Below are 22,058 nucleotides of genomic sequence, written 5' to 3'. Positions count from 1 at the left end.
TTTTTTGTCTCTTTTAGCTCTCCACATGTGTAATGCATTATCTCACTTTAAACAGATATAATTCACTTTTCGATTTCACATCTTTCATTTCTATTCCTCTAAATCACCTATTATATTTTTCCCGCATTTCATTTTTACACACGGGCAGTCATATTTGTTAGCAGAATGCTGCCATAATTTAAAATTACTTTGGACTTCTAAAGCAGCAGAGGTTAGTACTAAAAAATGCTATTTGCTGCCTTTGTAAGTCCCAAAGAAAATCACAAAGTCAAGACTATTTGGCAGAGGCATTGAGTAAATTGGGCAGAAACTTAAAGAGACTTTTATTGTAAGTGTAACTTAACCTTCAGTAACAACAGGAAAGCAAGGATCTGATGGCTTTTAATGGAATTTTGATAACATTCATTTATAAATGTTTGTTTGAGCTCACTAGTGTAGGCTTTCTGTGACATTTATCTAACCATGACCTTTAAGTTTAGAAGTGCACTTATCACCTGCAAAATAAATTTGTATCCTAATATACCTTCTTCCAAGCACTTGGTAAGGAATATCTGATGAGACCTAGGTTACCTACAAGGTAAAATTCAGTACACTGGAGCTCAAGCAGGGACAAATGGGATTTGGTAATCTCTTAAAACCGTAATATCTGTTTTTGGGAAACTCTAAAATTTAGATGGAGTATTATCAGAAGTATAAATAAGTATGAGAAAGGAAATACTGACAAAATATTGATAATAAAAATCATAACAAGGCAGCTGAACAAATATCAAAATAATCTGTGTGTGTGCATAGCTGTGTTCTTTGCTAAGGAGAATATGACCTTTTTAAAAGATGGAACTTACATTTTTTAAAGAGAAAAAAATTTTTAATGAAAACTTAGTTCAATAGTCACTATTTGATAGGAAGCTTTACAGATGACTCAGTCCAGTTTTTTAGCACCAGAGAATATAAACAGTAGGTCTGAGGAAGGAGCCTATTCTAATTCACAATCCACGAAGCTGTCCCTTGAACGTAGTAGATTTTTTAAGAAAGGCAAAGAAACTTTTAAAAACATGGTATAAAAGTAACGTATGTTCATTATTTCTACAAAGGAAATAGTACAGAATAATATGAAGTAAAAAAGTGAAAAGCCTCAGCCAGTTTCCCACATCTGTCTCCCCTCAACTCATTTCCCAGATGTATCCAAGCTTAACAGTTTAGAACATATCCTTCCATATATTTTCTTTTCTTTTTTTTTTTAAAGATTTTATTTATTTGAGAGAGAGAATGAGATAGAGAGAGAGAGCATGAGAAGGGGGAAGGTCAGAGGGAGAAGCAGACTCCCTGCTGAGCAGGGAGCCCGATGCGGGACTCGATCCCGGGACTCCAGGATCATGACCTGAGCCAAAGGCAGGGGCTTCACCAACTGAGCCACCCAGGTGCCCTCCTTCCATATATTTTCTATGTAGACACTGTTAAATGTGCATCTATTTTATTAATTTTTAACACAAATGAAACCAAGTAGTATATACTACTCTCTTGTATGATAGCATCTCATGAACATATTTCTGTATCAATAGAGACAGATGGATAGCATGGTATTTCATTATATAGAGACGTCTTCATTTAATGTATCTTGGCATGCTTGTGCAGGCATATCCACAGGTGAACTCCTAAAAGTGAACTTGTTAGATCAAAGTATAGGCTTAAAACACTTGAAGGATATTGCTGAATTGTGCTCCAAAAAGGTGTCAATTTTCATCACCTCCAACGTTGTATTTTTTACTGCAATATATTGGACATATAACGTTGTGTAAATTGAAGGTGTACCTCCAACAGTCTATTAAAAAGTCTCTGTTTCCCCACATCGTTAACAGTATTAGGTATTATCTATCATTTAAAAAATATTAGTTGGAGAGGGAACAAACTATATTATACTATAGTTTTAATTTGTATTTCTCTATTTGTTAATGAGATTAAACATCTATTTTTTTTTTCTCTAGGACTTGCTTATTACCATACTTTAGCCACTTTTCTGTTGGGTTGCTAGTATTTTTCTTATAGATCTATAACTCTTCTTCATATGTTATATAAACCATTCTTTAATATAATATGTGTGTATGTATATATATACATATATATCCATCAAATTAGAAATATTGTTCCAATTTGTTAACTTGATATGTTTGTTATACGTACCTTTTTATTTTATGTGCAAAATTTATCAATCTTTTCCATTATGTCATCTCAATTTACCATGCTTTATTTAATTTTTAAAAGATTTTATGTTTTTAGATATTTTATTTATTTTTTTGAGAAAGAGAGAGTGGGGGCGCACATGTGAGTGGGAGGTTGGGGGGCAGAGGGAGAGAGAGAATCCCAAGCAGGCTTCACAACCAGCATGGAGCCCAATGAAGGGTTTGATCTTACAACCTGAGGTCATGACCTGAGCCAAAATCAAGAGTCAGACACTTAACCGAATGAGCCACCCAGGTGCCCCTGAAGATTTTATTTTTAAGTAATCTCTGAACCCAATATGGGGCTCAGACTCACAACCCTGAGATTAAGAATCAGATGTTCCACTGACTGGCCAGCCAGACGCCCCTCTATTTACTATGCTTTAAAATTGTATCCCATTATTTTAGAAAAGAAAATCATTTTTTTCCTAGTATTTTTATGGCTCCTTCTTTCCTTCCTTTTCTTCTTTCTTTCTTTTTACATCTCAGTCTTCAAACCATGTGTACATCTATGTAAAGAGTAAGGTGAGGATAGCACCATGTTTTTTCCACATGGCTCAGGAGCTGACCCATCCCTGTTACCTAACAGTACACCTTTTCCTCACTGGTTTGAAATGCACCTTCATAAAGCCATGTTTTAAAAAGATACTTTAGTGTTCTGCATTGTTAGGTCCAGTGTTCCTTCCCCAGAGAGTTAGACACTTTAAATAATACCAGTGAACAAATGCTACAGGATCTAAATTTATGCCATTTGCCTCCTCTTAGCAGAAACAAAAATATTTTGCCTCACATTATACTCCTTTGCAAAATGTTTTTACATAATGGTAATGAGGAATTTGTATTTCCATTAGTCTTTTATTCTTCCCTGCATTTAGGTAACAAGATATTTGGTTTTGGATGATCCAAATACAAAAGCAAGCTCAGTCTTCATTTATAATAGAAGACTCCCCCACAAAAAAGGAATAATTAGAAAGACTGAAGGGATTACTAAGGAGTCTTTTTAAATTGATCTCAAAGCCTCCCTCAGCCAACAGCTCCTTTTAGGACTCTGTAAATATTTGTTGAAAGAATAAAAATGTCACTCTCTTAGAACTATCAAGCTCTCTACACCAGCACTGTCCAACTGAAGTATAATATGAGCCACGTGTATAATTTTAAAATTTTCATAGCCACATTTGAAAAGATAACAGGTAAAATTATTTTAATAATATATCCTTTTTAATCCAATTTATCCAAGATATTATCACTCAACATGTAATCAACATAAAAAAATTACTAAAATAGGGGTGCCTGGGTGGCTCAGTCAGCTGAGCCTCTGACTTGATTTCAGCTCAAGTCATGATCTCAGGGTCATGGGATAGAGCCCCATGCCGGGATCTGCGCTTAGCACAGAATCTGCTTGTCCCTTTCCCTCTGCTTCTCCTCGCTGTCTTGCACGCACGCACTCTCTCTAAAATAAATACTTAGAAAATAAATAAAATAAAAATTTTAAGAATAAAAAAATTATTGAAATAATTACATTTTTTAAAAAATCCAGTGTGTATACTTATAGCACATCCCAATGTGGATGGACACATTTCAAGTGCTCAGTAGCTATGTGTACATAATAGCACAGCTCTAGACTCTCAGGGATTTCTGAGGGGAGAGGAACTGCACCCAAGGTGGCTGTCTCTTGAGGCTCATTAAGCACAATGAATTTGCTGAACTGAGAAAGGAGGACTGAAACTTCTCCCCTGACCTCCCTTGGCCCACATTCCTGAAGCCTCCTGGGCCCTGAAACAGTTCTCTAGTAACACGTGTTACTCCTTTACGCAGCAGGGCAGTGAGGAACACAGACTCAGTACAACCTTTATGATGTCCTACGAAGGGAAAAGGATTTTCAAAGTAACTGCCCCACTGCACTAGGTTAGGAAGGTGAGACATCAGCTACTTAGTTCCTTGCTTATTTTCATCATCTTCACCTCTGCTGGCCCCAACTGTTAAAAAATAAATAAACTAGAATTTTCTTTTTCAGGTTTCTGATTCTGAAATATAAAGGACAAATGTAGTGTTCACTTCATTGAAAGCCTAAAAACAATTTTAGCTTAGTGAGCTGAATAAGGATCGTTCCAGAAAACCATAGGAAAAGCTGGGAATGTAAAGTTGAAAGGTCTGGGTTGGAGTCAGGTCTCTCCTCACTGGCCAAGTAACCTTGGGTAGACCATTTAAATTCTATGGCTTCAGTTTCCTTAGCTGTATAAAATGGGGAAGGTGAAATCAGTCTGCATACCCCCAGTAAAAATGAGTACAGGTTAAGTGCTCTGTAACATGTAAAGCTCAGGTTATTCTCACTATTCACGGAGGGATCCCAGCTGATCCTTCACTTGCTCTGTTGCCCTGGGCAAGTCACTTTATCTTGTGTGTGTCTCCTATGTGCTATATTTAACATGAAGTTGGACTTAAGGATCTGTAAAGTTTTATTCCTATATAAAGTACTGATACCTTTTCTCAACCCAAAACAAAAATACCCCATTCAAAATACTCAGAGGCAGAGACCTCTTTGTCAAGCTAGAGCCCTCAGATCCACGGTAACCACAATCAAACCTAATGGAGCTCATTCAGTTTTGTTTTGTTTTGTTTTTTTGAGTGACTATAATAAGCCTGGCACAGTACTGTTTAGGGGAAAGGGGGACACACAGACACGCCCCCTCTGACTTGTGAGAAAAGAGACCTTGGAAATAGCACGATGGATTTCTAATATTAAGAGTAGGAGGTGCAAAATTCACATGTCAACAGAGCTAGGGCAGGTGAGGTCAATGAGTGAAGGCCAGACAGAGACCAATAGGAAACAGTGGACTCTATGGTGCCCTGGGGAGTGTGGGTCCTCTCTCAAGAGGCAGCCGCTTGCTGGTGTCAGCTGATTTTTTTTTTTTTTAAGGAAAGCTAGAAATTTAGGCCTATGTAAAATCTCCTGATTTTTGTATCTTAGGAATTAAAACAAACCCACTCTGCAAGCCAAGCATGAAAGTCCTGTGGGGTCACACTAGTTGGCATTCTCTGACCTAGGGAAGAAAAAGTACAGAAGATACCAAAGGTAGGAGGAAAAGCAAAAGGCTCTCAGCATTTCAGGCTACAGAAGGACCTTGCAAAGTTTCCCAAACCAACCAACCAACCAACCAACCAACCAACCAACCAATACCCCAGAAATGAAAAAGGCAAGGAGTTTCAGGAAGATTAAGAATGGTGGTTGTGATGGTTAATACCATGGGGGGGGGGGGGGGAAGAAAAGAAAAAATAGTGGTAGATGTCACTGGAAGGATAAAATAACAAATTAGAGCTAAGAAAAGGCAGTTAGTTGGCAGCTGGGAGGGCAGTTTCAGGGACTGAAGTAGCCAAAGGCTAATTGCAGGTAATCAGAAAACAGGCACTGAGCAGGTGTAAGTGATTCTTAGGAGAATTTTGGCAGGGAAAGGAAGGAAAGAGGTAGAACCATAACTTGAAGGGAATGCAGTCAAAGAAAAGAGTTTTGAGGTGAGCAAAAAGCTGCTCATTTTCCTACATTAAGGGGGAGACGGGGGGAAAGCAAATAACTAAAATGCAAAACAGAAAAAATGTACATGATGTGACCAAGTTCCTGGAGAATGAAAGGCCTGGGAGGAGGAGAGAGAAACTGCCAAGGAAGAGAAAAACTTCTCCACCAAGATGGGGGGGGGGGGGCGGGAGGAATGTGAGCGGAACATATGCAGAAGGATTTAGAGAGAGAGGAAAGCTCTACCCTGAAGGTTAACGCTAAAGAGGAAGTCATACCTGTTATTTCTGAAGCAACAGATCTATAATCTTATCATGAGGCCAAGGAGAGAGACCAATGGATAATTTAAAAGTTGGGCTCAGTTCAGTTCTCTGTGCTTATGACTTTAACAATACACTAGATTTGTGTGTGTCTCTATTTGGTATTTGTTTACCAAAAGCACACCACAAATAAGAAATGTCTATAAACCAAAAGGATACAATCCAATGACACATTTCATTTTCAAGGACCTCATTACCAGATGTTGTAATACTACATCTGGAATATGTATCAGGAGGTTAAGAATATGCAATTGTCATTAATTTCTAAGTAAAAATCTGTCAGTGTCAAATGACACATGGACAGAAATTCCATAGTGATACGTAATCAGTTAATAAACCAGTGAGCAAATACTTCTCCTGCCCGTACCTGAAGAGAGTGTGTGTGTGCGTGTGTGTGAATGTGTGAAGCAGTGGGAGGTGAGAAGGCGTAGGGAGGAAGGCTAATCACCAAGAAGGAATCTTACACAGAAAAATACCGAGAATATTGACCATCATGACTCTGCACTTTTGTTTAAGATCTTCCTTCTCCTCAGCATATAGAGAAACTTTGCTTCACACATGTGAAGCCTAATAGGTACACTGCCGCTAAACACTGTTTTTTTAAAGATTTTATTTATTTATTCATGAGAGACAGAGAAAGAAAGAGAGAGAGAGAGAGAGAGAGATAAGCAGACTCCCCGCAGAGCAGGGAGCGCGATGCAGGACTCAATCCCAGGACCCCGGGATCATGACCTGAGCCGAAGGCAGACGCTTAACCGACTGAGCCACACAGGCATCCATTAAACACTATTTAAAAAGGAATACTGTTTTACAACACCTAGAAAAAATTTTCCAGAAATACATTCGATTTCATTCTAGAGAAGCTTGTTCCCAGTGGTTTAATAATCAGGATGCTTCTGTTCATGACACTTACACAACACACAGGCACACAAATGTGCAGAAGAATATAGAACATCCATTCAATCTTCTTCAGGATACAAGAAAGGACTTAACCCTTGGTTAATTAAAATCAATCTATTTTGCTTCTTAAAGCCTTAGTGACTTCCAAATTTAGGATGTGTACAGTAATACAGTAAAACTTTAATAAATAATAATCACATTTAAAAGGCCTTAAAGTATGATGGTTTTAATTAACTTGTGGTTTTTCTTTTAAAAAAGGCAACCTCAGGTATTTGAAACTGTTGAATAATGAGTCATTTCTGAAAATTAACCTTTGAGGTGTTAGAATTTGAAAAGCCGTCATTATTCTTGATGAAAAATCAAAATGTCCTAAATACTTTTTAAGCAAAGCTTGCTAATAACAGTGGTTCTGTACCAGTATTAGGAACACGAGTATTGCAGGTGCTGGAAGGCTAGTGCAGGGCAGAAGTGTGGGGCAGCCTGCTTGTGTTCCCTCTCTCGCTGTGTCTTTCTCTGTCAAATAAATAAATAAAAATATTAAAAAAAAAAAAAAAAAAAAAAGAAGTGTGGGGCAGCAATGGACAGCAGAATAGAGACCACAATTCACTTCTCAATTACTGGCTGTGTGTCCCTAAACAAGACACTTTAGTTTAAAAGAGGGGGAAAAATTAACTATATTATGATTTTAGCTATCAGAATGTTTATTATGTAGTCAAAAAACCTGATGATTAGTAGTACTATAAGAATGTAGAGAATGGCAAAATCATGTGTGTAGTATCATTAAAGCATAAGGGGAAAAAATGGAAAGGTATATCAAAATTATATGTGATGGGACTAAGAGTTATTTGTTTCCAACTTTTCCACAATGTGATTATATTACTGAAATAAAATCATTAAAAATATTCTTTATGTAAGATGTGGCTCCCAAGGACACAGGAAAACAGTAAATCATCTACACATGTAATTATACTCTTAGCATGTGCCCTATCTATAATGGTACGAACTGAGTACCATAGAAGTTCAAAACAAGGAGGCTGTTGTGTTCTGTTCTATTTCTGCAGAGGAGAATTAGAAAAGAAGGACTTCAAGAGAAATGACAGTATTCATCTGGACCTTGAAGAAAGGGTCAACTTTCTACAGATAGTTGGGACAAAGAAATATCCCAGATGAGCTGTGAAGCAGCAATTCTAAGGCATGCTTTCCAAGAACAATCAGTAGATCAACTTAGTGAGGGCCCTGGGTATGTCTAGGGGGATGTGGCCAGCCTAATAATTTAAGGGTCCCATGCGGAATCATTGTGGATGTTAGACATGAGTTGGTCATCCTCAGCCTCTGATGAAGGCACTACAGGAGACCTGCATTTTTATGTTCTTTAAAGGTACTCAGAGTACTGGAAACCGTCCATTTATGCAGTGAGAATTCAATAAACATTAACCGATCTTTAGAATCTCAGCTCCCTGAGTGTTTTCCTGATAGAAAACAAAAAGGAAACTCTTAAATTAGAAAGAGGCTGCTGAATAATAGATGGAGCATAAACTGTCTTAAATATTAAGTTCTTTATCTAATTTAAAGGCCTCTTTGTCAGACTGAGTCTAGTTAAGTTGCCTCTAGCCATCTATATTAAGCAGTTCTTCTTGGACTCCAGAGGAGACCCTCTTTTGCCTTTAGAAATTCAGAAACCAGTGCTCATTTTTCCCTCTATCATTGTGGCAGAACAAAAGGCAACAATTATTTTTGTTTTTGTTTTTTTCCTAGATAACAATTATTGTATCAAGCTGATAAGAAAACATGCACAGAGACAGAGCCCACAGTGCTAAAAAAAAAAAAAAAAGGTATTACTGCAATGTGTTCTGTTATCAGAATTAAAAATTAAAAGTGTGAAGGAAACATCAAAACGAAGCAGGTACTGCTAGGAGAGCTATTTAAAATGGAGCCAGGATGCCATTAAGGAAGCAAGGCTTGTGCATATCCCCACCTGAAAAAAAAGATGAACTTTAAAATATAGGTCACTGCCAAACCATAAGCATCCTAGAGCATCAGCTGCAACTCTGCCATTTCAAGAGAAATGAACTTTTTTCTTTTAGACCTTTTGCTTAGTGATAGCCTTTAGCAACTCATCATATAGACATAAGAATAGCTTCAGTTTTTCAGCATCAATTATAATTCCTGACAATTTTTGTGGCTCTATTGGAAATCCTCACTTTGCCTAAGCCCTCTTCTTTTCTCCCCACTTCAAAATACATTTTCAATGCCCTGCAAGAGTCCACTGTGCTCTGTCATCTCCTCAGTGTTTTCGGGTTGCAGTAATAGTCCTCTTGGTCCAGAACCTCCCAATTCAGTTGAGGTTCAGGCTCTGTTTGGGTGTCCTATGTTGCCAGCCTTTGTAAGATTTCCTGTTTTGTCTCTGGTGAGCACACAGTCTGTTAAAATGGGTCGCTCAGTCTCTTTCTGGAACTCTTGCTGGTTTTATATATAAAAACTATGGAACTTTGTCCTGCAAATGTTTGTCATGCTGAATGGCTATTACTCAGGATAACTTACAATTGAACTGGCCTACTGGGGCTCTTCTGAAATTCCTAAATTGGTTTACCTGCGCAGCCAACTGAAAGAGGCTTAAGATAAAACAGCCTAAGTGGGAAGCTTATTTTCATTGATATTTCAAGGCCTCTAAATGCATAATTACTTCCAAAACTGCTTCCTTGCAGAATCCTAACTTGAAATTAACCAAGGCTAATTCTGAGCTGTCTCAGAGACTTTCTAACCTGGAGGAGTCTTCCAAAGGCTCATCTGTCATCTCTGCTTGTATTCCCTCTGTTCCTCTTCCTGCTTGCCCACCACCTCTCTATCCTTCACTAGCTGAACTTCCTTGCAATAATGACTCAGATCCTGAGCCACCAGCTTTTGCCACTCCCTTTAAGGTTAAACCGAATGAAGGTGGTTCAGGGACCCCCCATCTGTGACCTCTACTCCTTGGACAAAACCAGAACTCCGAGCTATTACTAAAGAGTTCCCGGATCCTAAATATAATCCTATAAGCTTTGCGAAGGAATTTAACCTAGCGATGCAAACTCAACAGCTAGGTTACTCCAGTCTTTATCAACTGATTCACATGCTCATTGGTGACGGTAGAGCTAAAGAATGGATGGACATAGTAAATTAGAAAAATCCTCTTGAGAATTTCAGTAAGTGGAGAGCAAGTGACCAATCGAATGTTCTCAAACTAGCAAAAAAACTTTATAATGAGATTCCTAAACTTTTTCCTAAAACTATTGATTGGAAAAAGATTCAACAATGTACTCAAAACCTAATGAAGATATTTATGATTACTCTCCCTGAAAGAATCTAAAAACAGTATTCTTGTCTAGATTCAATTAATTATGAAATGTCCACCCTTTTTAACTCAACCTTCCTGAACAGGTTCAATGAAGAACTAACTAAGCACACTTGTTTAACCTAAGCAGCTTAACTGAGCCACTATGGCTCCTCACAGGCTAGTCAACCTGCCTGAACAATTAGCCAGATGATCCAAAGAAAAAAGCCACCCAAGTTTTAAGTACCCAGATTCAAGCCACCCAAATAGTGATCTTACAAACACAACACTTAACAACCAAACTTGCCTTCCAAAATCTACCAGGCAAGCCATCCCTTAAAGGCATCTGCTACTACTGTAAAAAGCCCAGACACTGGAAAAAGTTTTGTTTACCACGTAAGAGGCTCCTATAAGACCAATAGCCTCTGAAACCGTAATTCCTCCCAGGGATTCCAACCTAAATACTCCCAACAATAGGCATGCTCCAAGGATCAAAAGGGGATTTCCCCCATGCTTTTGACTAACTCCCTGGGGAAAACAGACTTACCCATTGGCAATCAGGTAACTAAAGCTCTAAGAGACACTGGAGCCACACTCAGTCCTCATTCTACCTGAATTATGGTCTAAAAATGTGACTGATATTGGCTGCATTCATTATGTACTACCAATAAAAATATAAATTGATGAAAATAAGCCCCTGCCTAATATTCACCAATTAAATGCAGAGGCTACTCAAGGAATTAAGCCCATTATTGAGGAATATGTTAAGCAAAGTCTCACTGTTTCTCATACAAGTCCTTGAAACACTCCTATCCTGTCCAAAAACCTCATGGAAGGGGATGGAGGTTTGTCCAAGATCTGAGAGCAATAAGCAACACAGTTATACCTCCACACCCAGTTGTGCCTAATCCTCCCACCTTGCTCTAAGCCATACCACCAGAAAGTAAATTCTTTACAGTTATATATTTCTGTAGTGCCCTTTTCAGTATTCGTATCAATTCCAGAAGCCAGTTCCTATTTGCTTTCATTTGAGAGGACAACAACACACTTGGACAGTAATGTCTCAGGGTTACACTGAGAGTCCAACCTACTCTCTCAAAACTTAAAGACAGACATCACCAATAAAGAGTTTCCATATCAGTCTTCCCTTCTACAATATGTACATGACTTCTCCTGTGTTCAATTTCTGGAGAGGCATCTCTCAAAAACAGTCTCCACCTCCTTCAAGAACTAGCAAAAAAAGGGGACACAAAGTATCTCAAGAAAACCTTCAATTCTGTAAATCCCAAGTTAAGTGTCTGGGACATTTGATCACTAACCATAGCCTTCTCTGGATCCCAACAGAATTCAAGCTATCTTGACTTTTCCAAAGACAACTCAGAGGATTTTTAGGGTTGGTAGGATATTGTAGAAATTGTATTCTAAATTTATCTGCTATGGCTCAGCCTTTATATTCCCTTCATAAGCTGACCAAGCAGAGACCTTTACATGGGCAGCAGGATCACAGAAAGCCTTTAATAAGATAAAGAGCAGCCTACAAAACCTTCCTGCCCTGTGGCATCCTAACTATTGATTACACTTCTTCCTTTTTGTTCATAAAAGAGAGAAATGCAGTGGGCATTTTAATTCAATGACATGGAGGCCAGCACTGACCCATTGGGTACTATAGTCAACAACTAGACCCAGTGGCCAAAGGCTTCCTTCCATGCATGCAAGCAATTGCTGCCAACTAACCTTTTACCACATGTAGAAGAAATAGTAGTTCACCACTGACTACATACACCTCACTGGGCGGAAGCCCTCCTTAAGTCCCATCACACTCAACATCTATCCACAAGCAGACTAACCTCCTATGAAATTTTTTTACTATCCCCTTTGTATGTTACTATTGCTCGCTATAATACATGAAACACTGCTATTCTTCCTTTGCCTACAAATGAACTTCCTCATGATTGACATTGACAGACCAACTGCTGACTCCTTGAATTGATTTATAGGAAACCCCTCTTGAAAATACTGAATTAATTTGGTTTCCTGATGGATCCTACCTAAAAGATGAAACAAGACAGTATCAGGCTGGTTACATAATTGTTTCCTTAAATGGAACAACTGAAGCTGACTCAATGCCCCAAGCAACTTCCACCCAACAGGCAGAACTTCACGCATTAGCTTGAGCTTGTGTCTTAGTCAAAATAAAACTGCCAATATTTATACGGGCAGTCAATATGCCTTTGGTGTTACCCATGACTTTGTAATACTTTGGAAACAAAGAGGTTTTCTGACCTCCTCTGGACAAAAGATAAAAAATAAATAGCACTTGTGTTTTAAACCTTTAAGAAGCCATTCAATTAGCTAAACTTCTAGCCTATAAAAACTCCTACACACTCCATGGCAAATACAGAAGAAAGTAAGAGAAAGCATCTGGCTGATGCAGCTGCCAAGAGAGCAGCCCTCAATTCACCCCCTAATATAATCAGGACATCCTTAACCTTGGCTGAGTCCTTTATTGATATGATGGACTTCTAACAGCACATTTAGCTGCCCAACAAAATAAGAAAAAATGTGTTGAACAAGGATGCAAATTTAAAACAAAAAGCGGGGTGCCTGGGTGGCTCAGTCGTTAAGTGTCTGCCTTCGGCTCAGGTCATGATCCCAGGGCCCTGGGAAGGAGGGAGCCCACTTCTCCCTCTCCCCCTCTGCTTGTGCTCTCTCTCTCAAATAAATAAATAAATCTTTTTTTAAAAAATAAAATAAACCAAAAAACAATTTATGGGTAGGTCCAAATGGATGGCCAGTCCTCCCTGTATTAACAATAAATATACCCATGACTTAACTGATTGGAACACTGACATAATGATCTTATGGGGAAAACAGTACTACTGGAAGCCATATCTCAAATCTCCTTCCCAAGTATACCAGAAATGTCAAATTTGTCCAAAACATAACCCTAGAAAACTCATTCATACCTCTATGGGACATTTTCCCTTACCCTCAGGTCCCTTTGTTTTATGGCAAATAGACTTCATCCAGTTGCTGCCTTCTTAGGGATACAAATTTGTACGGGTAATCATCTGTATATTTTCTCATTGGGTAGAAGCATTTCCATGCTACAGAGCCACAGCCTCATCAGTAGGCAAAATATTACTAGAAAAAAAGTATTTTTGCTTGGGGAATTCCCTTAGAGCTCCATAATGACAGAGGTTTCCATTTCACTGGTCAGGTAATTCAATCTGTAAAATCTGGCCCATCCTACACTTTCATTGTGAGCTTACCAACCCCAGTCCTCAGGACTGGTGGAATGTACAGATAGGATTATAAAAAATCAACTGGCAAGACGCACAGAATCCTTTAAAGAGCCGCTCAACTTTAGGTCCACACCTACAGGAAAAAGCAGGTTGTCACTCTTTGAAATGATCACTGGCAGACCTATGAGGCTAGATGATGGAATGTACAAACCACTTTTGTTAAAAGAAGACCTTTTAATCTACTGCAAGGAACTCATAAAAGCCCTCAAAATTAACATATAGCTCATAGAGCAATCTTTTCACAGCATGCTCCCAGGAGAAAAAGACATACATTACCATGACCTCCAACTTGGTGATTATGTTTATTGGAAACATCATCTCCACGAAGATACCTTACAGCTCCAATAGAAAGGACCATACCAAATTATTAACCAATCCTTGTGATGCTAAACTCAAGGGTATTGACTCATGGATTAATTTTAAAAGGGCATCAACTCCTGAATGGTCATGCCCAGCCTTTGGGGACCTCAAATTAAAAGTCTCCAGAGAACACAAGACCACCTTGAAGACCACCCAGCCAGGATTAGAAGCAAATGACACCTGGTGTAGACTGCTTTCCAAGAATCTGGACCAGGCCTGTATATTAAACTCTTTAGCCAATGAACATTCATGAAATATTTGGTATCCTACTCCTTTTTACAGCAATAACTGCACTCTGCTTAATTTCTTCTTATTCCTCCTGGTTTCAATTGTTTAACTCTATTTAAAGAGTTCTGATTTTACTATATCCAAAGATGATTCCCCTAATCCTACTCATTTTGTCCTCAGCCAACAGGGAAACGTGGCATAAAAGTACCCTTATTTGGTTATCCCATACTATGGCCAAAGCAAGAAACTTATCTGATTGCTGGATATGTCATCATCAGCCCCTTACCAACCATGGTAAAACAGCTGATCCCTTTGTTATACCTGTCAATAATTTTTCATCCCTTCTGAATTGCACCATAAATCAAACAACACCTTCAAGCTCTACTTACCGTGTCAAAATAGTTTTGCTGCCAGGCAAAACAAATCCCCCATGCTTTGAGGTTCCTCCTATCTGAAGAAGTACCTATAATATCCATGAACTCTCCTTTATCAATGGTTTCACTCAACAATAAATATCTTCCTAGTATATCTTGCCCTGGCCCTCTGTTTAACACCTTTTCCCAACTAGAAATGAGATCTACAGGCTGGACAAACAAACCACTCAATGCCTGAAAAAATAATTACATTAACCTACATACAGATCCCTGGTTTGATCATATGCCCTCTTCCATACTGGTAAACGAATCTATAAATAACCAGACACTGGCAGGTGTACTTTGTGTACCTTCAGGACACATATTTGTCTGTGCATATAAAAATAAACCATAGACATTCGATTGTTTAGATAGTTGAAGACTCCCTGGACAATGTCTCCTGGGTTATTTAACAACTCCACTCACAATTCTTAAATGAATAACTCAAGGTTCCCAGAAACCAGCAAGACAAAAGAGAATCCTTAATATAATTGAGGATTACCCTGATGAAGATCCCTCTGTATATGAGGACAACAGGTGTGGCCACTCCCAAGCCTGTGACCTCGCTGGAGGGGTCAACCCTTCAGAAACAGCCCAGTTTGGTGGAATTTTTCGCTCCTGGCTGGGATAGGAACTGCATGGAACAAATACATGATATGACACCTATCCCAAACTATAAAAAAAATGGGCAGATCAACTGCTAGAGTCATTAGGGCTCAAAAGAAATCTTTAGATTTTCCTTCCTGGGTGGTCCCTGACAACCACATAGCTTTAGACTACCTATTGAATACCCAAGGAGGGGTCTGTGCTATCACAAACACCTCCTGTTGCACCTGGATTCAACTAAGCTTTTCAAACTCACCAAATCCCTAAAAGGAACTCATTCCCCTGGAATAAGAAGCTGGTTTAACCTTAGATTTCCATATTTATTCAGCTGGTTTCCAACTGGGATGGGGACCATCCTAAGAAAGGGACGACAAATAATATTACTCATTGTTTTATTAATCTATCCATTCTTTGTTTTAGTGCAACTATTAACTCTTTGCCTTTCTCAATGTTGTACCATGATTCAGGAAACCAAAATTATTGCTCGAAAACTCCAAACGATAGGCCAAGCCTACTCACTTGGACTTCTTGATACTCCTATCATAAATTTGATAACCTGCTCAAGTGAGGACAATGCCTAAGCCTTGTCTCCTGAAAACCTCCCTGTTGTGCAAATGTGGTCATAAGCTCTCCTCAAACATACCAATCACCCTACCTCTACTTTCCTTCCTCTGTGGGATGTGACTTTCTAAGAATGAGCCTTCCTAGAGCTGAGGATGTCTATACTAATGTTGGATGACCTACTAGCTGATCACCAAATCTTTCCAAGGAAAGATCTCAATCAAAGGGGAGAAATGTGAAAGAAGCATCAAAATGGAGTCAGGCTCGCTAGGAGAGCTATTTAAAATGGAGCCAGGAGGCCATTAAGGAAGCAAGGCTTATTGCATGTCCCCACCTGAAAGAAAAGGTAAGCTTTAAAATACAGGTCACTGCCAAACCACAAGCGTCCTGGGGCACCAGCTGCAACTCTGCCGTTTCAAGAGGAATGAACTTTTTTCTTTTACTTACAAATGGACTTTTTGCTTAGTGATAGCCCTTAGCAACCAATCATGTACAGATAAGAATAGCTTCAACCTGTCAGCACCAATCATAAATCTTGACAAACAATTTATGTGGCTTTCCTGGAAATCCCCTCTTGCATTTAAAAGCCCTTCTCTTTTCTCCCCACTTTGGAACACATTTTCAATTCCTCCTCGAATCTGTGTCTCTTGAATTGCAGTTCTCAGACCCCAAATAAAAGCCTCTGGTGTGCCCTTCAGTCTTGCTGCATTTCTCTATTGACAAAAGTATGATGCTAAGCAACAGAATTCTCCCTTATTGATTTCTCAACAATATCTCTAAATTTCATTTGTAAAAATTAATTTACTTCAGAACTGAAGGAAGAAGTGTGGTAAGCAACATAGTAATTCTTCCTCTCTGACTTCCCAACAGTTTCTCTAAGTTTCTTTTATAAAAATTAATTTACTTCAGAATTAAAGGGGAAATTTGGATGTGAAGCAATATAGTTATTTTCTCCAACCTCCCCCCAATTTTCCTACATGTCTTTTATTAAAAATGATTTCAGGGGTGCCTGAGTGGCTCAGTCAGTTAAGCATCTGCCTTCAGCTCAGATCATGATCTCAAGGTCCTGGGATTGAGCCCGGCATTGGGCTCCCTGCTGAGCCCTCCCTGCTTCTCCCTCTCCCTCTGCCTGCAGCTCTCCCTCCTTGTTTTCTCTCTCTCTGTCAAATAAATAAATAAAATCTAAAAAAAATTTTTTCAACTAATTGAACATTTTACTTTGTAATTTTAAAAGAAAAGAATACACTGAAAAAGACAGATGATACAATATTTTCTTAAACTGCTCAATCAACTCTGATTATTAAGTCAAGATTAATAATCAAGAACTACTATTTTGGAGGTACCTAGGTGGCTCAGTCTGTTAAGCGCCTGACTCTATTTTGGTTCAGGTCATGATCTTAGGGTTGTGAGATCGAGCCCCAGGTTGGGCTCACGCACTGGGTCTGGAGACTACTTAAGATTCTCTCTTTCCCGGGCGCCTGGGTGGCTCAGTCGTTCAGTGTCTGCCTTCGGCTCAGGTCATGATCCCAGGGTCCTGGGATCGAGTCCCACATTGGGCTCCCTGCTCGGCAGGAAGCCTGCTTCTTCCTCTCCCACTCTCCCTGCTTGTGTTCCTGGTCTCGCTATCTCTCTGTCAAATAAATAAATAAAATCTTTAAAAAAAAAAAAAAGATTCTCTCTTTCCCTCTCCCTCTGCCCCTCCCCGCATTCCCCTCTCTCCTTTCTCTATCTCTCTCTAATAAAAAAGACTATTATTTTGGTCTTCTGCTCTTATTATTCTCTGGAGCAAAGGCTTTAGGTTAAGAAAGTTATTGCTATTCTGAGTTCCTTCAAGGGTCAGTCACCTTGGCAACTTCCAACTATGTACCTAAATCTCTACCTCTTATTTCCTGGAGCACAGATGATACCTCCCAATTCCCTGAATCTGCAGAAGAGAAAGCTAGCACTCCTATCCTTAAGGCCACTTGTGTTTTCTGAGACCGGCACATATGATTTTTCCCTGTTAAGGCTGAGAGCACTTAATTCTCTTCCCTAGCCACGGAAACATCTCCCAAGATTTGCCTGTGGTTTTCTCCTAAAAGTTGAAAACAGCAAATAACAGCTCATCAAATTGTATACTTTAAATATGTGTAGCTTATTGTATAGCACTTATAACCCAATAATGTTATTTTAAAAAATGAAGAACGTTGACAATAAGGTCACCCAGCTCTCCTCAAGGGAGCCAAAGGAATAATCCTAAGAAGGTGAAAATTCATCTCAGAAAGTACTAGGGAGTCATCTGTATATTAGAGATAAATAATCAGTAAAGGCTTCAAGATCTAATCCACAGAATACGGTTACCATTATTTGGTCTGGAAAAATTCTAAAGTAGGCACAACCAAATACTCACCCAACCTCATTAATTAAAAAGAAAAAAAAATCTCACTAAGGTCACACAACAGACCTTTTAGGCGTTGAGAAATGGAACTTCCTGAAATAACACTAAGATAAATCAATGATGAACTAGATGCCTAGGTAGTGAAAGATGGGAGTATTAGCTGAAAAATGTAAAACTTGTCAACATCTAGAAACCAGTCTGGTTTTGGTTTAAAACCTTTCACTCTAAAGGTTGTTAGGTTGTTCATTCATTCTTAGAGCTAATATTTATTGAGAGCCTATAATGGGCAGGTGCTATACAAGGACCTCAAGGGACCAAGGTAAACCAGAAAGAAGATAAGGTGCTACCCTTAGGAGCTCACTTCCTGATAGGGGCAGGGAGACAGTAACCACATCAACAAGTAACTCAAAATAGTTGAAGAGAATATAAAATGCTATAAAGGAATAATAACAATGGGGATAATAATCATAGCTATCACTTAAACAGCCCTGACTAGGCACTACAGCGCTGCTTTTAAGTATCGTTGGAATTAACCCACCGTATGAAGTAGTTCTATCGTACAAATGAAGAGACGAGGACCAAAGTCACTTAGACACTTAGTGGTAGAGCAAAGACTTGAATCCCAGCCGTCTGGATTCAGAGTCCAAGTTCTTCCTCACAATCACACCACCAGGTGTGGAAGGTAAAGCAACTGGCAAAGGAGGAACTACTTTAGATAAGGTGGTGAGGAAAAGTCTGTCAGAAGAAGTGACAGAGATCTAAAAAATGAGAAACATAGCCCTTCTTTCTGGCAGTAATTAAGGAGTAAGCATAGTTGTCTATTGGGCTATACCTACTTCATTACATCTGCACATAAGGAATGCTTATTTTTATATTACATCTATATAGCAGAGGAGCAGGTTGCTAAATAATTTTTTTGTTGCTGTTAAAAAAAACTGGGCAAGTGATATTTGCAATGAATGACTAAGAATCAAAATAAAATGATAAAATTAATAAAAATGTATAGTTCACCAGAACCTACAATGCACAATGGTTGAGAACACCCCAAATCCCATATTTAGCATTTACTTCATTCAAACTTTTTTGCTTGCTAAGAATCATGTCATACTTGTTCAAACGACTGCTAAACTTGAATGACTCAGCTCTGAATTAATGACATTGTTCAAGTCTTCCATCCTATTTTGCAGAAGAGTGGTATTTTTGAACAAATAAAGAAGAAAGCTACTGATTTCTTTTTTATACTGCATTCAGTCCTTGACAAATACACCCTTTTATACATATCCTGGCATGGTGTCTTCAAGAATTCCCCAGATTTCCCTAAGAAACCCCTGCCCCTTCCAAATTTCCAGCTTGCTCAAGTCTAGGCAGATCCTGTCTAAGCAGAAGAGAATCCACAACCTCTATGGCTCAACCTCAATCTTAGGAGCCTAAACAAAGGCTCCAAGGGAAGAAATCAAGGCCACTTATACAGCCATTCTTTGCCCTACTCATTCTCCTTAACCAGAGGCTCCCACTCTGTTCAAACCGTGAAGAATTTTGTACTTTAATAAAAGGTCATTTGTTTGTGGCTATACCAGACCACAGTTTTATTACCTTATTCTAATATAGGTGCAGATTGTACTACACAGTTATGGGATGTTAAGGGAGAAGAGAAAGAGAAAGAAGACAAGAAGGAAGGGTAAACTATTCCAGCAGCATTTCTATTTCTCGATGTCTCAATCCTCCCACTCAATTCTCTTTACCCACCTCTAATACTCAGCTCCTTTCAATTTATCCCACCCCCTAATTCCACAGCTGAACCCCTGACCCCGTGATTCTACTCCAGGTCCACAATCCTATCCCTAAGCCCATTCTGTGTAGGGTTTCTGCCACAACCACGTTCCTTGAGCATTTCCATTAGCAAAGCCAACCAGCAGGAGCTGAGGGGGAGTTCCCGCTTCTGCCGACAGGCCTGTGGAGATCAAAGATGTCACTCTGAGACTCAGAATTCAATTCTGAACTCATTTCTTTCATTTTATGTAGTAGTGAGATTCTTTTATTTGATCATTACTATGCTCTGCCCTATTCTGGGTTACAGTCTAATCTGAGCTCCAAACCACTATGCATAAAACACAGCAGTGCCAGACCCTTCAAAAGAGGTTATACATTTGATCCTCCCAGAACATCTGGGGGAGGGGGGAAGGTAACAGTTTTTGGAGCACTGTGAAAAAAGCAGAAGCACCTAACAATCATGGAGACTTAAATGTACATTTGTAAGATACACGAGAATGTTTTACACCTGGCCTTTTGTAACACAGCCTGTTTTTATACTGGGGCTAGTCTGGACCCTAAATGGGTCGGAGCAAGAGAAAGACCATTTCAGGAAAAAGGCTCAGTTTTTGATTCCTTAGAGTTAGCTTTACCCCATCTAAGATTGCTTGTAACACAGTCTATACTTTATTTAAATAGTTGAATTTTGATAGGTTGCTATCGAAATCCGCCCCCCAATTCCCCTGAAGGCTAAACCAGGTGTTACTAATCCCCAGATGCTCTGCTCCTACCAGAAACTTCAATCTGATGGCCTGACATCAAAGAAGTGTTCATAGTCTCTTAGAGATAGATGATTTGTTTATCCCGTCTCAACTGGCAAAAATTCTGGTTCAAATGAGAAAAATACTCATTTGAAAGAAAGGAGGCAGAAGAATGAAAATACCTTCCACTTGGGCAGAAGTTTATCTTTCCAACTTAAGTTAGAATAAATAATCCTAATGACCTGAGTGACTCAAAATGACTCTGGATTTGCCAGGGGTGGATCTTTTACGCCTATCTGCACAATTCTACACCTGCTCAATAACAAAAAAGTATAGCAATCCTTTTTCATGCATCACAAACCAAGTATTGGCATGTAATATTGATAATACCTAACAAGTAAAGACAAGCTTTCATTACTAATCTCGTGCTTACCCATGCTTTTCAGTGTAACTATTCAAATACTTGGAAATGCTTGTAATTTTCCATGACCCACAGCTAGAATATAAAAATAATATACAGGAAGGATTGCCCGAGAGTTAGGAATTTTTCTTCTGTTGTTTACTTTCAAAGGAGAAAAAAATGTTTCAATAAATAGGAACATATGGATAAAAATCTAGGCTCATACATGGTTTGAATTATTTTTCCATGGGCGTACGGTAGTCAAACTGATTTTTAATGAAAACTTTAACTACAATGACAGGATTTGTCATTTTAGTTTTCAAAATCATGCCAAAACAAATGCCTCAGATAAAAAGATGGAAAAATAAGTAATGGAGGTTTTTCTTTTTTACATGCTTAAGATACATGCTTTGATATCTTAAACGACAGAATTACTTTTAATTTCCCCAAACCACCTGTTGTCTCTTACTTTTTGGCTCTTGCACATGCCAGTCTTCCTGCATGGATGTTCTCCTTGCCATAAAAATGCACCTTTTCTATTACTCTTGGTTAGCGTTTATTTATCCATCACACAGACATCCACGAAGAACTCACTTCTTCTAGAATCCTTCTGTGACCTCAGCTAACTTTGTATCATTGTTTGCACTGTGTTTCATTCTTTAAAAATGCCTTCAATTTGTTTTCAGCAAGAAATTCTTATGACTAAAGGACATGAATACTTATGACATATGATGTAGTGCAGGCTTATAATGTAATGTTACAATAAATTGTAACATCCTATTTCATTTTTAATTTGTGTTATTCTTTAAAATAACAGAACCATACTCTCTATAAAGACTTCACTGAATCAGGCTGGCCATAACCTTCCTGAGTAAAGCTGATTAAAAAGGGAGGAGGGGAGGGGAGGGACTAAGGTATTGCTGGTATAACATGGGGGAATATTCATTCTTTTACGTCATGTTTATTAGAGGCCTACTCTGCAAATCACCGTTCTAGTTCTGATGATGTGGCAGATAATGAAAAGAAATAAGTAAACAATCATAC

At 38.7% G+C, this 22,058-nt stretch overlaps 1 protein-coding gene across 3 annotated transcripts in view; it reads right to left on the bottom strand.

The window, feature by feature from the left end:
- The window catches only part of SH3RF1 (SH3 domain containing ring finger 1), a 178,528-nt gene that overhangs the window by 42,059 nt on the left and 114,411 nt on the right, over positions 1-22,058 (bottom strand). The gene's annotated exons all lie outside the window — the stretch shown is intronic.

This window comes from Mirounga leonina, unplaced genomic scaffold, assembly GCF_011800145.1.
Source record: "Mirounga leonina isolate KUSES-001 unplaced genomic scaffold, KU_Mleo_1.0 Mir_176, whole genome shotgun sequence".
In the NCBI taxonomy this organism is placed as follows: Eukaryota; Metazoa; Chordata; class Mammalia; order Carnivora; family Phocidae; genus Mirounga; species Mirounga leonina.
This window is presented reverse-complemented; position numbering and strand designations above follow the sequence as displayed.